We start from the raw sequence: 9,416 nt of genomic DNA on the forward strand, positions 1-9,416 counted from the left end.
TTTTATATATACCACTTGCTGTAAATATGCTAGATAGTTATCTGCACTTTTGCACGACTTGTACATTTTGCACTTCTGGTAGATGCCAAACTGCAAACTGCAGCAAACTGTTGCTGTGTACCTGTACAATGCAATGACAATAAAGTTCTATCTATCTATCTATCTATCTATCTATCTATCTATCTATCTATCTATCTATCTATCTATCTATCTATCTATCTATCTATCTATCTATCTATCTATCTATCTATCTATCTATCTATCTATCTATCTAACCGCAGGCCTCACTTGCCTCAGTTGAGGTTCATTATACACAGTAAGTAAGAGACTGGGTAAAGATGGCATCCATAGGAGAGTTTCAAGGCAAAGCCCACTGCTGACCAAAAACAACACAAAATTCCAAAAATCATGTTGATTATGCCCAAGACCTTTGAGCAAATACTGTATTCTTTGGACAAATGAATCCAAAGTTCCATAATTTAACTTTTTGGAAAGTGTGCACCCTGTTACAAAAACTGGCAAAGGATTTCATAAAAAGAACATCATACAAACAGTTAAACATGGTGGTGGTAGTGTGATGGTCTGGGGCAGGTTTAGGATCTGGATGACTTTCTATATGAAGTCATAAATCCTGAAGGAGAATGTCCGGGCACTGTTCCATGACCTCAAACTCAAATGTACTTGGGTTATGCAGCAAGACTATGATCCAAAACACACCAAGCAAGGTCACCTCTATATGTTTTAAAAAAAAAATAATTAAATGAAGGCTTTGGAGTGGCCTAGTCAAAGTACAGACTTAAAACCTAATTGAAATGCGGCATGTGGCATAAACTTGTAAGAGAACCGCTCATGCTCAAAAACCCTCCAATGTGGCTGAATTAAAACTATTCTGCAAATAAGAGTGGGTCAGAATTCCTCCACAGTCATGTAAAAGACTCACAAAAGCTTGATTGCATTTGTTGCCTTGAAGGGTGGCAAATTCAGCTATTAGTTTTAGAGGCAATTACTTTTTCGTATAGGGCCAGGCAGGTTTGGACATATTTTTTCCCCTTAATTAATAAAATCCATGTATTTATTTGGGTTTTTCAGTGTAATTTTAAAATTAGCTTAATGATCTAAATCATTTAATTGTGGCAAATATGCAAAAAAAGTAATTCACTACACTGCAAATCCTATGTAATTGCTATGGGATGAGCTGGATCACAAAGTCAGAAAAAAATATCTAACTAGCAAAGAACACTTTTGGCAAATTTTAGAAGCGGCATGACGAATTTCAGCTGAATATTTGGAGAAACGAACTGCCCAGATGCCAAAAGTGTGTAAATCCAGTATATTTAGTGCCTTATATCATGAATACTCAGTCAGATTCTTTTTTTTTTTAAATGATAAAAAGAGAGCTATAAAGTAAGTAACATCCAAGAAGTAAGAAATCACAAGGCAAATGCTGTTACATAATGTTTTTCCTCTGCTTGCTTTGTTATAATCAGAAATTGGTCTTTCTGCAGCACATCTGTTCACCCTGACTTCCTCCAGGCCTCTGAATCATGACTCACTGCTCAGGCATTTTGGGTTTTGCAGATCCCATAAAGCCTTAAGTACTTTATTTATTTTATGTGCTCAAGACAGGAGAAATTAACTTTTCATCTATGACATTTAAGATTTTAAACGGTACTCATTACTGCTAACATTTCTTACTCTACATAGTCAACTATTAATAATTCTAACATAAAAAAAATATATTATTAAATGCAAACTAAGATCTGTTATGTATCTTTTGCACACTTCTAACAGTTTATAAGTGAGTAAAAATAATTACTGATATAAAAGGTTGTTTTTTCTGAATTCATATATTAAAGACTAAAAAGCATACATAATGCTAATACGAAAAATAAGAACAGAATTATGTTCTTTGCATAACAAATTTATGATTTAATGTTGGCAGTCAAACATATGTAGCCATTTTCATCCCCCAAGAAATAGACAAATCTAACTAGCTATAAACACCATGTAATTGTTGAACAGATGTGCAGATTGTGAAGACAACAAAAAAAAACTGTCCAAACATACTACAGAAGAGACTGCAGAAGCCAGCTTTTGAGTCAATGCACATCTCACATCTTGATTAAGCAAAAAAAAAAAAAAATGCTAGTGTAGTCTGTTGTGGTTAAGATTGCATGTTAAACAGACGTCAAACTGATCTGTGATTTCTTTTTTAATTAAGCTGAGTAATCATTAGGCTTAAAAATCACGCTAAATTACAAGAACATTCTGCTAGTTTGTTTTTTTGTTCTTTGTTCATATGCTGCAAACAAATTCACTCACAATACAGCTTTTAACATGTTGTGGTTTTATTTTGGCTTTTAGGAGAAAGGAGTAAAGAATGCAGACAGCACATGGATAAAATTAATCTCTGACTTTTTGAATCCATTTGAAACTCCCAAAAAAGAGTAATTATCCACATATGCTAACTCTGCTTCCATTTTCAGATTTATTTTTTCATCTGGTGTGTGGCTTGAGTGCCTGTCCTTTCGAGTTTAATTCTTCTTCTTCTTCTTCTTCGGCTGCTCCCATTAGGGGTCACCACAGCGGATCATCCGTCTCCATACCACCCTGTCCTCTACATCTGCCTCTTTCACACCAACTACCTGCATGTCTTCCCTCACCACATCCATGAACCTCCTCCTTGGCCTTCCTCTTTTCCTCCTACCTGGTGGCTCCATCTTCAGCATTCTTCTACCAATATAATTCATGTCCCTTCTCTGCACATGTCCAAACCATCTCAATCTCGCCTCCCTCACCTTGTCACCAAAACATCCTACATGTGCTGTCCCTCTAATAAACTCATTTCTAATCTTGTCCATCCTCGTCACTCCCAATGAAAACCTTAACATCTTCAGCTCTGCTACCTCCAGCTCCGCCTCCTGCCTTTTACACAATGCCACTGTCTCTAATCCATACAACATCGCAGGTCTCACCACAGTCCTATAAACTTTCCCTTTCATTCTTGCAGATACACTACTATCACAAATCACTCCTGTCACTCTTCTCCACCCACTCCACCCTGCCTGCACTCTTTTCTTTACTTCTCTAACACACTCTCCATTACTTTGCACTGTTGACCCCAGGTACCTGAACTCCTCCACCTTCTCCACCTCTTCTCCTGCAACTGCATCACTCCACTGCCCTCCCTCTCATTCACACACATGTACTCTGTCTTACTCCTACTGACTTTCATTCCCCTTCTCTCCAGCGCATATCTCCACCTCTCCAGGCTCTTCTCAACCTGCTCTCTACTCTCACCACAAATCACAATATCATCTGCAAACATCATAGTCCAGGAGACTCCTGTCTGACCTCGTCCGTCAACCTGTCCATCACCACTGCAAACAGGAAAGGGCTCAGGGCCGATCCTTGATGCAGTCCAACCTTCACTCTGAACCAGTCTGTCGTACCTACTGCACACTTCACTGCCGTCACACTGTCCTCATACATGTCCTGCACCACCCTTACATACTTCTCTGACACACCTGACTTCCTCATACAATACCACAACTCCTCTCTTGGCACTCTGTCGACGCTTTCTCTAAATCCACAAATACACAATGCAATTCCTTCTGTCCTTCTCTATACTTCTCCATCAACATCCTCAAAGCAAATAAGGCATCTGTGGTGCTCTTCCTCGGCATGAAACCATACTGTTGCTCACAGATGGTCACCTCTTCTCTCAGCCTGGCTTCCACTACTCTTTCCCATAACTTCATGGTGTGACTGATCAACTTAATTCCCCTGTAGTTACTGCAGGTCTGCACATCTCCTTATGCTTAAAGATCGGTACCAGCACACTCCTTCTCCATTCCTCAGGCATCCTCTCCCTTCCAGAATCCTGTTAAACAATCTGGTTAAAAACTCCACTGCCATCTCTCCTAAACATCTCCACGCCTCTACCGGTATGTCATCTGGTCCAACCGACTTTCCATTCTTCATCCTCTTAATCGCTGCTCTCACTTCCTCCTTACTAATCCTATCTACATCCTGCTTCACCAACTCCACATCCTCCAACCTTCTCTCTCTGTGATTTTCCTCATTCATCAGCTGCTCAAAATACTCCCTCCACCTTCTCAACACACTCTCCTCACTAGTCAACACATTTCCTCTCCATCCTTTATTGCTCTAACTTGCAGTACATCCTTCCCAGCTCGGTCCCTCTGCCTGGCCAATCGGTATAACTCCTTTTCTCCTTCCTTAGTGTCCAACCTCTTATACAGCTCCTCATATGCCTTTTCCTTGGCTTTTGCCACATCCCTTTTTACCTGCTGCCGCATCTCCTTGTACTCCTGCCTACTTTTCTCATCACTCTGTCGATCCCACTTCTGTTTTGCCAACCTCTTTCCCCTAATGCTCTCCTGCACTTCCTCATTCCACCACCACGTCTCCTTGTCTTGCTTTCTATTTCCAGATGTCACACCAAGTACTTTTCTAGCTGCCTCCTCATCACTCCTGCAGTAGTTCCCCAATCATCCGGCACCTCTTCACCACCACCGAGCCCCTGTCTGACCTCTTCCCTGAACCTCACACTACACTCTTCCTCCTTCAGTTTCCACCATCTTATTCTTCTTTCAATCCTTACATTCCTCCTCTTCTTCTTCGCCTCCAAAACCATCCTACAGACCACCATCCGATGCTGTCTAGCTACACTGTCCCCGCCAACACCTTACAGTCTCCAATCTCCTTCAGGTTGCATCTCCTGCATAGCACATAGTCCACCTGTGTGCACCTTCCTCCACTCTTATACGTCACCCTATGATCCTCCTTCTTCTTAAAATACGTGTTCACCACTGCCATTTCCATCCTTTTAGCAAAATCTACCACCATCTGCCCTTCCACATTCCTCTCCTTAAAACCATACCTACCCATCACCTCCTCATCACCTCTGTTCCCTTCACCTACATGCCCATTAAAGTCTGCCCCAATCACCAATCGTTCTTTCCTAGGTACACCATCTACCACTTCATCTAATTCACTCCAGAATCTTTCCTTTTCCTCCATCTCACAGCCAACTTGTGGAGCATAGGCACTGATGACATTTATCATCATCCTTCAACTTCCACCTTCACGATCATCACCCTATCAGAAACTCTCTTCACCTCCACTACACTCTTACTGTACTCTTCCTTCAGAATCACCCCTACACCATTTCTCTTCCCATCCACACCATGATAAAACAGTTTAAATCCACCTCCAATGTTCCTGGCCTTACTCCCTTTCCACTTGGTCTCCTGAACACACAGCATATCTACCTTTCTCCTCTCCATCATATCAGCTATCTCTCCCTTTACCCGTCATAGTACCAACATTTAAAGTACCAACCCGAACCTCTACTCTCCTACACTGCTCCTTTTCCTGCCGTCTCTGTAGACATCTTCCTCCTCTCCTTCTCCTCCTTCGGCCAACAGTAGCCCAATTTCCACCGGTACCCTGTCGGCTAACGATACCTGTGGCGGTCGTTGTTAACCCGGGCCTCGACCGATCCGGTATGAAATTCTCCTTTGTGATCCGCATATTTGATTTGGCACATGTTTTACGCTGGATGCCCTTCCTAACGCAACCCTCCCCATTTACCCGGGCTTGAGACCGGCACTAAGAGTGCACTGGCTTGTGCCCCCCTAATGGCTGGGTTTTCGAGTTTAATTCAATAATTAAAAAAAAAACATTTATTTAAAAACACAACAGTGTACCTACCTATATAAAACTGAGGTGGCCATACCAAATAATGAATTGGAGTAGTTTTACTTTTATTTCATGTCCTTGTACACCTGCCTAATAGTGTAGCTCTTCAAAGAGCTTCCAAAACAGCTGTATCACCAACATTTTTCAACAGATCCTTTAAGTCTTGTTAGTTGTGAGATGGAACCTCTATGGATGAGTCTACCTAATCTAATATGGTAGATTAGGTAGTGATCTGGGGAATTAGGAGGCCAAGTAAAAACCTTGTTCTTGAACAATTTTTTGCAATTTGGTAGGATGTATGATAACGCTTCTTTAAAATGTTTTCTTTTCAGAAATATAATTTTATCACAGGATGCAGAAAAACTAGATTACTGTATCGCTTTACTGTCTGGATGTTCAGGTAAGTGCATAAATAAGCTTTAGTTTGGTTCAGAAGTCCACACTCACATTCAGCCACTTTACTGTGCATTAAAAATGCACATTGGACACTGTAGCACATCTGCATACATTGCACATGGGGACATTGCACCCACTTGCCCACAGTCACTCTGACTGTGCACTTGCACTTTACTTACATTACCTACATTCCAACCTCATATCTATCACATCTACCTCATATGTATTACACCTTAACTATGCCATGTCTAATGTTTACTCTTTATTTATTTATGTTTAATGCTACTCTTACTGTTTCTCTCTCTATGCACCTTGGTCCGTAGTAATGCCACTTAATTCTTTTGTATACTGCGTCTGTGGAAGAATGATAATAAAGCTTGAGTTGAGTTGAGTTGAATTGAGTTGAGTTGAGTTCTTAGAACAAAAGGTGCAGGCTATTTGTTGGTACCTTAAATAATGAAGACTACAGCAGAGGCAAAGCTTTCTCTTACAAAGCCCCACAGTTATGGAAAAGCCTTCCAATTAATGTTCAGGACTCACAGTCTCAGTGTTGAAACATATGTATATATTTAAGCCTTTTATCGTTTGATCTTAGGTAAAGGAACAGATCTGGAGGTACATGGATATAAAGTGTGAACTGGAATAATTGTATGCTGTCAACCCCTTCTCTCACATGTTTACTCGAGTTTGCACTGTGTGATCTCTGTGTTACCTTCTGGAGCTCCCTTTGAGTTATGCTGCCATTGCGAGTCTTTTCGCGGTCCTCAACTGCACCCTAATCACACTGTACAGTGTACTCCGGATAAGATTCTCTCTGTAAAACAGGAGCTTTGAGGATGAATTTGGACTGTACTTGACGTTAACAGTCTGCAACACTGATCCAGGACTACAGGTTACAGGCAAATTGATTATAAAAAATTGAATCGTGATTAATCACACAATCGTCAAGAGTTACATTATCAAACCAGACTCATTACTTTAGTTTTAATCTATTTGGTGACATGATCAATATTTCTTCTCACTGTGCACCGTTTTCAGCTTGTCAACCTATTTCTTGTCATTTCATTTTACTTGTGGCTTTTTAAATCTCCCACTGGTGTATAATTGCTTGGCTTTCACTCACCACATATGTAGGCTACAGAGGTTTTACAAAGTTAACAATGAACGGGCAAAAGGCAACAAGAAGTCTGGGGTTAACGTGGATAAGACAGAGGGAGTCAGTGAAGTAAACATGACTGATAACAGAGACATTCCTGATCAGGTTTTGTTGTGTTGTATGTTCCTTTCTTTAATAATGAAATCTGTCTTGCGCTTTAGACGTTTTGCCTGTGCTCTAGTATTCTAGTCTGATGACAGGTGTCTCATCGAATGATTGTTAAGTTTCCATTCACAAACTATACCTACCTTTTCCGGTTTGTCTGAATTGTCGTTGTGTTTTCGGATTTGTTATTTTTTTTTTGCATTTGTTTTCTGATTTGTTAATGTGTTTTGCACTTCTCGGCCACCGTACAGTTACCAGTGTGACACTAAAAGGGGAACAGTAGTGATGGTTAAAACCCTTTTTTTACTTAAGTACAATTCAGAGCCCAAACGTCATTATTTTTCTTGAGTAAAAATGTGTAGTCAGGACTCCAGCTTTTACCAGAGTATTTTAAAACATGAGTATCTGTACTTCTACTTGCTTGAAGGATGTGTGTACTTTTGCCACCTCTGGTTTCAAATGTACCTTAATTCTTTTCAAGTTTTTAATACTCTAATAAAGGTGGGTACGGACAAATATTGATTAGGTGCTTGATTTGAGACTTGGCGCATCAGTAAAACAAATTTTTAGTGATTAAAAATGAAAAAGTACAGAAAGGACGCCGTGAATAGATGTGGGTTGCGTTTTAAAATGTTAAGGTTTTAATTTTGCCTCTTTTATATCTATAAATAAAATGATAAAAAATGGTCAAACAGAAATGGGTGCTGCATTAATAGCGTTAATACAATTAAAGCCGTTCAAATAAATTTGCATTGCGCATAATTAACACATTACTTTTGACAGCCTTAGTCTAAATTAAGTATAAGAAAGTTCAACTCGATATACTCAATAATTAATGAACATAAATGAGTGTATCATGGTTTCATGTAAATATTAGTTTGATTATGATTATTAGGAAGGATGTAAGAATAAAGGATGTTAGAATAACTCTCCATATAAGGTAGATGCCTTCACTTCTGTTTATCTGAATGTTTTATTGTATTTACTTTAAAAGCAAGATGGCCCAAAATCGTGTAGAGTGCAACTGTTTCTTTTCCAGAGCATTTCAATAGCAAACCTTTCCCTAGTATAGCACAGAGAGTAGTATAGTGCAGAGAATAGCCTACACACTGAATAACATCAAGCTACACAGCTGGAATCATCTGGATGTGATTACACATATGTAAAGCCAGGCACTTACAGATTTATACTTTTGTAACATATAAAGTTTGAGAGATAAAGAAACTAAATTAATGCATTTAAAATACTTATGGCTATTAAAACAGGCATGAGAGGGGAACAAAATGTAATGATTAACTCTGTCCATACCCAAAATCATTCAAACTCTGTTTCTGCTCATTACTTAGTTCCAGCTTCTGCCCGTGACTCATCTTTCCACATGGAAACATTTTCCTGTATGATGCAGTAAAGGGAGAGTTTACTCATTCATTCTGAAAAAATTGGATATTAATGCTTCTTTGTATATACAAGCAATCTGCATCGTCAGCACTTTGACCGAAAATTATAAAACTGTTAAGATCTTATAAACTGAGGCAGAAAATACTGATGTAGCACAATTTTAACTACATTAAAACTCTACTCCTTTGTAGGACACAGACAGAAAATGAGAAAATGAAGTGTCTGCTAGTTATGACTTCCTTGACACGTTGTTACATCTTATATATTGGCATAACTGTCTTTTGGAACAATTATTCTGGCAGCTCCAAGAATAAACCATTACAAAGCAATGTGAAATATATAGAATGCATTTATATTGATGCAATAATAAAGGAATCCATTTTTATTTGTTTAGTTTAGTTACATAAACAGCTTGACATACATTTAAAAAGAATACATTTATCACTAAAATTTCTTCCCTAATCAGCAACTTAGAGGTGATCATGGCAAAAACGCCCAGAGAAGATACTGTGGAAAGAAGGAACCTTGATTGAAACCAGACACAAAAGGATGCCCATCCTCATCAGGGTGACACTCAATTCTTTTTTTTTTTAAACAGTACTTGACTTTTGAACAGCAATTGGAACCTAAACTA

The sequence above is a fragment of the Silurus meridionalis genome, chromosome 3 (assembly GCF_014805685.1).
Source record: "Silurus meridionalis isolate SWU-2019-XX chromosome 3, ASM1480568v1, whole genome shotgun sequence".
Classification (NCBI taxonomy): Eukaryota; Metazoa; Chordata; class Actinopteri; order Siluriformes; family Siluridae; genus Silurus; species Silurus meridionalis.